The following is a 6912-nucleotide window of genomic DNA, read 5'->3' on the forward strand; positions in this document are numbered from 1 at the left end:
GAGAGAGAGAGAGCAATGTGGGGGATATGGAGGTAGAATATAGGAGAGCAAATTAGAGAGTAAATACGAGCAATTAACCAACTTTTAACGAACATTCGCACAGGTACCGCTTTCCATGTTAGCGACGCACGCGGCTTAGAGCCGGGTTAGCTTCTTCAGTTCATGGTGAGCACAGTCGCATCTTTGGAGACTACCTTTGATGGGAAGTTAGAAATATGCTCTATACTGTATTAGTGAATATTAATTTATACAATCAGAAGTAACTTACATTTGTTAGGCAAACAGCATGAAAACTTTTTAGTGATAAATACGGTCGTAAATCTAACCCTATTAAATAAAACAATCATGATCAGACCGTCTTCTCTCAGATTGCGGAATGCATTTCTCAGTATCGTATGAAAAATAGGGAACACTAAGTTAGTTTTCACCTTAACGATAAGTTAGACATTGAATTTGATATATTGCAGATGGTTTTAAGATATTGCTTTATAGTAGTAGGGAATAGATAAATGAGCCTCAGTTGAATACTAAAGAATCTGGAAGAAAAAGTATAAATACGCAGGTAGATACCCGCGACTACGTGTGATAAGAAGGTATTGTTAATTATGGTAAATGATATTTTTTCCCACAGATATTCGTTAGGTGCGGTGAACTATAATAGTTCATTGGAGGTTTGCACAGTTGGTGTTTTAAATCAGGATCCAAAATACTGTTACCATTATACCTGGCAGCGAACGACAAGTCAGAAATGTAAAATGGTTCTAGTTCTGCTAATTGACAGAAGGCTGGCTCAGGCAACCGAAAAGGATGACTAGGAGTTTATCACACATCTCGAAATCAGATGTTCTGACGTCTACCTTTTCGTCCTAGCCACCGAGAGTGGGCCGGTCGTGTCCGCAATGGTCGCTTAGGTGCCTTGCGAGAAAAAAAGGGACGCCACTGAACGGCCGGTGATGCTGCAGAAACGAAGAAGCTCACGCTGGCAAATGAAAGGACGCAAAAGCAAAGCGCCGATAGTAGCAGAAAAACAGGCCAACGATAAGGACGGCATCCCGATGAGACAGAAGTCAACTTCTGTTCGCAGACAGATGTAAAAGGCATCACCCTATTCTGCGCGGGCACCATGACATCGCTGGCGGCTAACAGGCATCCCAATCATCGGCAATGTACGTGCATACATACGTATATGGTACAACTAGACAAGCTTAATCGTCATGTGTTCTGCATACGCGCTAATGATCCACTAATGATTCTCATGTCTCTTCTATATATACGGTCATCTACTTCAAATATCTTACACAGAGAAAGCATTGGACCTTCCCAACGGAAGAAAACGGACATCCGGACTTGGGTGCGATACAGTGAGTGGGACATACGGAGCGAGAGAGCAGCGCATACAAACGAAATCGGTCGTTACTACTGCAGTGGACGATGGTGGCCTTGCCGTCAATGGTGCTGATATTTCTAGGTGTCATCAATAATTGATTTGGCGATTTTTGTTAAAGCTGATCCTGTTATAGTAACTTCTAGTTCGGCGATGGTAATCTCATTGCGGTTAGCAAGAACGAGAAAATGTAATTAGGTGCATTCAACCACAGTTGGTCCATTCAAGCTAAACTGATATAAGTTGTTGCAAGCTATATCATAATATATATGGGTATTTATTTTTATAAGTTAAAAAAGTTCTATATATATAGACATAGACCTATCTCGATATGATTAGAAATTTTCAGGCCAAGCATCTATGTAACACGTATTTTTAATTACCATATTTACTTAATGCGGGTTACATAATCGAAATCGTTTAGAATGTTGCTTACGTTCTTGCATGTTTTTTTTTTCGTCTGCTCAACAGGAAAGCAAGCAAACGGCGCACTGTTTACAGATGTTGTGTGTAAATCATCGTGTACGGACGAATGTCAATGGGAACAGTAGTTCGTTCCCAATTTGTTTTTTCCCAATTTTCTCACTTATTAAAAGTTAAATTTAACTTCTTAGCCAGATACTGATTCGCGTACTTGCCTTCAAGATAGTTTTCAGCGATTCCTTTACGTGAACGAATATATATGGCATTCACCTATGATTCGGCGTAAGACATTAGCGACCTGAACAGTTCGGGCATAAAACAGCTAAAAAACAGCAACTGCCAATACTATCGTGGCACGCAGCAGTAATGTGTAGGCTCTCAAGAGCTGTTGCCCGCTCCCTAATTCTTGCCTTGTTCCTGAACGGCCACTGTTAATTACTTCTCCGTCGTTATTGGGCAGCGCCTTCCTACCCGCTGCGTTTATCAAGGATGTCTTTTCTTATTCTCTGTAGTAATCTGACCTCTGTCCTCCTTTTTATTTTCCTCGCGTGTCTGTCTGCGTGCATGATCGCCCCGTGCTATCGTGGCAGAATAGTTAGCCAGTATTCGTTGTCTCTATATAGGCTCCAACTGAAGTAGCGGTTTTCGTAGACAGACGAAGAAAACGTGACTGCCGCTAGCCGCCCCTGTGCGCTGTGCGACACTTAAGAAACATTATTACATCGGGGCGCCACAAGGCGTAGCCATCCACCTTACATCAGAGTACGGAGCAGGGGTCAGAGGACGAGCGAGGAGCAGGCCAGATGGGCAGAGGCCGAACGAAGCCCCTTTCTGGGATTTTTGGGACGCGGGCGTTTACTTCTCAGCGGGCCTTTTATTACCGCTAAACAGGCAACGTTTAACAGATAAGCTGATATAGTACGAATCGGAAAGTGCACAAAGCAGGTGTTTAGTCTCGTGTTTTCACGCATCCGCGTAAATTGGATGCCTATTGTACGGCAGCGGCAACTATTGCACGTAACACAGATTAACGATTACGGTTGCTAGATTCGTTTTACTTACGCTTATATCGTTACTTTTCTATATATCTTGTCTAGATAAATACGCATAAATGTGACAGGTGATATTGTAACAGTATTTATTATACAACTGCGATGGTGAGCGCCGGAGTGGTGCTGATTGGACCGTCTGCAGTCGTGCACTGTATCGCTTTATACTATGTAATAGTTACGCAAAGATAACCTCAATGTTAAAACAATGCCTGGACAGCATAAAAAGTAGGAAGCTGGCTATTCACCTTGCCGAATTTCAAGACCAGTGCTATTGTGGGGAATCTAAAGGTCCTCAACTGTTTAGGTAATTGTACACATCGTACCATGTGTGTTAGTATTAATCAACCATATAATTTGTAGATCCGTAACAGAAGTTCATTCTGATCATGACAGCCCTTTTCCATCGGTAGCGCTCTGAAAAGTAGCTTAGGGGGCATTTTGTACCCTTTGTTTGCTGTTAGGTCTATTCGTGGTTTAGTTGCACATCCGGCGGAACTCTCGTTCATACAAAGATTAGCTAAGCTTCTAAATGGCACCTCGGCTCAATCGTTCATTTAAGGTTAGGGTAGGTCCGCAAAGGTGGCTGTAGACCCAGTACTTGCGGTAGCGCGTGCACTGGCGTGGACCCTATTCAGATCAGACCAGAAGTTTAGTATGCTAACGTTATACGACTCAACTCATCTCATATAATATTTTGTACCGCGTAGTCAACAAAAGATCAATCAGACATACAGCCAGCATTGACGACGTCTTTAACAGCCATCCTTTGTTACACAAAGCACTAGTCGCGAAAGGCTCTGGACGGGGACTCTACATGTGCTGAAGTAAATTGAGAAGTCTCCAACTTCAAGCTGCATGGTCTCAAGTTATATAGTTTTTAAAACATGAGATGGCGAAAAAAAGAACCGCCAGTGACATAATATTCTCATTTTTCTGGTAAAGTTTTTCGAGAGTGTAATAATTGAATCGGTTAGGCTGGGGTTCTGATTAGGGACGTTGATCGAACAATTACATGCATAGATTTATGTGTGGAGCCTCTTGGAGCTCAGTTGGCGTCAGTGGCTCCTCAGCGAATCGTGCACTGCTAATCTGCGAGGGAAAAGATACGAGAAGTCATCCGGGTTTATGCAACCACGATTTCATAACTAAAATGACGTACAAATGAACCAATTGAACTGCTGACCAGTGGACATACATGCGGAGTGATGTAACCGTGTTAGTCGCTGATCGGTAGCAATTCTTTAAGTGCTCATATGTCCTACTATAGTTAAACGCAAAGCCAGCCCAGAAGGTCAGCAACTTTCTTGCTTGGAAACCGGGTCTCGTTAGACGTACGAATTGGTGTAAAACAGTATACTGTAAATTAGTGCTAAAACTAGGAAGGACGCGTAAACGCGACAATGAGAAGATGGACGGGTGAACGGGGCGACAAAACGAGTGCTAATTAAAGAAGGGCACAGTATAGGTGCGAAACAACACCTATTACCGCTCAGTTGTTGCTTCTACTACAAAAAGCCATTTGTGAAACAAATTCAACTAAAAATTCCTTCAGTAGTAACCTTCTAGGCACTTAGCTGGACACGCATCCAAGCTCGGGACGTTGGCCCCAGTCCGCCATTTCATCTATTACGTAACGAGCTATATGTCCTAATTTATATATAGCTAGACTGTATAATTACATAGAATACGGTAAAGATATTGAACCGTTACCTGTTATTATCAAATTAGAAAAACACAGATGACTTCATAAGAAACAGGCACACAATTCGTAACTGTAATTATTTGTGTGGTTGGCTATACTGCAGCATTATTACATAATAAATACAGACCTTTATTTAGATAATTCTAACCGACTTCAAGAACAAAGCGGCTACGGCCGGTAACGATATTTTTGTCAGACCCACCCCAACCAACCAACAGTATCTATGAGTGTTAGTAGTACTACCTACTAATAGAATGTAATTATCTATGACAATATTATAAGCATACATTTATTAGGACTGAGCTGCCATAGTTCCGGATAGTAGATGTAATACGCTAGCCGCAAACAATTATACTGAATACTAGATTAATTAATACATTTAGATTCTATACATACGCGTTCGGTACGACGGATAAATACGTGCCTTGTACGTCGGGGCGTGCAAGCAAAAGGTGCATGGCATTTTGTTAGCAGTTCATGCTGCGGGTAGTTGACATGAGCGAGCAGAAATTCTCATTGAACTGTATACAACATGTTATAATAAAGATTCACCTATAGAGTGCAGGCACCGTCCAACGTTTGAACGTAAAATGTTGGTAGTAATGGTAGTATTACAGTCTGGCTGGCGAACACGCACTGCTACGTCCTGATGAAGGCGTGAACCGCAAGTTGCACCCTCCCTTTGCTGATACGATTATCAGATCATGCAGATAAAACAGGACTTCGAAGGAAGCGAACGCAAACGATATGGTAACGAGAAAAAAAAATGTAGATTATGGTTATCCTGCTTTGAGTTGCCAAAACGAGTACCATTTTTCGGACTTTGACACTGTAGTTGGTATCAGGGCCTTTCACCGAGTGCACAATTTGTCTATTGATGTTGAGTTTTTCTAAATTACATTGGAGATACGGGCCGAGTTATCACACCAGGTCATGATATTACGACTACGGTGTGTGGCACAGGGATCGAAGGGAGCAATTTATTGCCGAAGTCCAATATATGTTTACATTAAGGTTTCACCTGTGCTGCTCTTGGTGTTTCTGCGTAGCTTTGCTATCACTGAAACTCAAATGAATTCAGGGAATTGAGCTATAAAAAAAGTTCGCAAATTTGGTTCAACAGTCTCTAATATGATGAGCAGGTTAAAGTTCAATGTTCGAAAAAGCCTTAGCTCCACGTAGTATCAGCTGATCTTGTCTCCTTTGCTGGGGTACAGAGCAAAGTTCTATTAGCAGGGGGCGCCCCTTGGAGCAGCATCACAATCCCCCTCCCTTGTCAATGTCTCGCCATTTTCTAGTGAAATCAAAGTTTCCGATTATTTACGATGAAGCAATTGAACAAAAGTTTCGGAAATTTTTGTTTCTAAGTGATCTAAGATAAATGTTCAGCTGTACTTTGCCTGTTACGCGCATACCATGTTCTTATATGCGCCCTACATGAATTGGCTACGTCCGGCATCGTGGCCGAAAGCATACTTACCACCCCAAAAACTTCTGGCGTCATGTATTACCGGGCTATAGAACCTCTTCGGTGACTTCCACAGAAACGCGTTAATGTATAAATGCTGATAGCTACCTTACGGACATGCCAGATTTGTGCAAAAATATCAGGATGCAACGGCAGGAAGAATAACTCGGCCACATGAGTCAAAGTAGGCCACATCTACGACACCTTATTAAAGGCGAGAAAAATAGAGCGGGGCTACTAGACGGCTAATAGCCAAATCGGCTTGTCTTCAAACGCGTTTCGGCGTTGTGAGCTTCCAAGGCAGCGTTGTTGTTGTTGTTGTTGTTACTATAAGCTCAGTTGTGTATCCTATGTTTAGTACCTGCATTGGGCTTTCATGGTCTTGAGTTCACGCGATTTCAACGACAACAACTGGCTTAGCCGATTCCGTTGAGTTGTACGTATCGTACCAAACGGCGCAATCTCTACAAGACGGTTCCACTGCTGTGCCTCGCGCGGACACCATAATAGAAGCCTTGAGTGGACGCCGGAGCTCTGCTGGCTTCTATATCAATGTTTTGAGAAATCGACGTTCTCATGTTTTGCCTTGATCGATACTTACGCATTGCGGCGTCCGCGAATACAGTATGTTTCATCAGCGACGGGCGGTGATTTCCGTTTGTCCGCCCCCAACTAGAGGAAACAGAGAGATGCCACCGGCTTTAGCTTGTGGATTAGACTCTATTGTGCCTTAGTGTACCTCACGTAGAGTGCCTTAGTTCTAAATGGATATAATGTTTAGGAGAATAATGGGAATCATTTTCGAAAATTTATATAAATGGATATATGCAAGCCGTAATATGTTCCAGAGCTACCCTTTGTGGTCAAGCCAGCGTTTTCTACA

At 42.5% G+C, this 6912-nt stretch overlaps 1 long non-coding RNA gene across 1 annotated transcript; it reads left to right on the forward strand.

The window, feature by feature from the left end:
• Window positions 1-1028: 1028 nt before the first annotated feature.
• On the forward strand, window positions 1029-1915 carry LOC147752016 (uncharacterized). The gene is made up of 3 exons (XR_015315252.1): window positions 1029-1166; window positions 1303-1452; window positions 1856-1915. It is a non-coding gene; the product is annotated as an uncharacterized LOC147752016 (long non-coding RNA).
• Window positions 1916-6912: the final 4997 nt, after the last annotated feature.

Source organism: Varroa jacobsoni, unplaced genomic scaffold, assembly GCF_002532875.2.
Source record: "Varroa jacobsoni isolate VJ856 unplaced genomic scaffold, vjacob_1.0 contig00476, whole genome shotgun sequence".
Taxonomy (NCBI): Eukaryota; Metazoa; Arthropoda; class Arachnida; order Mesostigmata; family Varroidae; genus Varroa; species Varroa jacobsoni.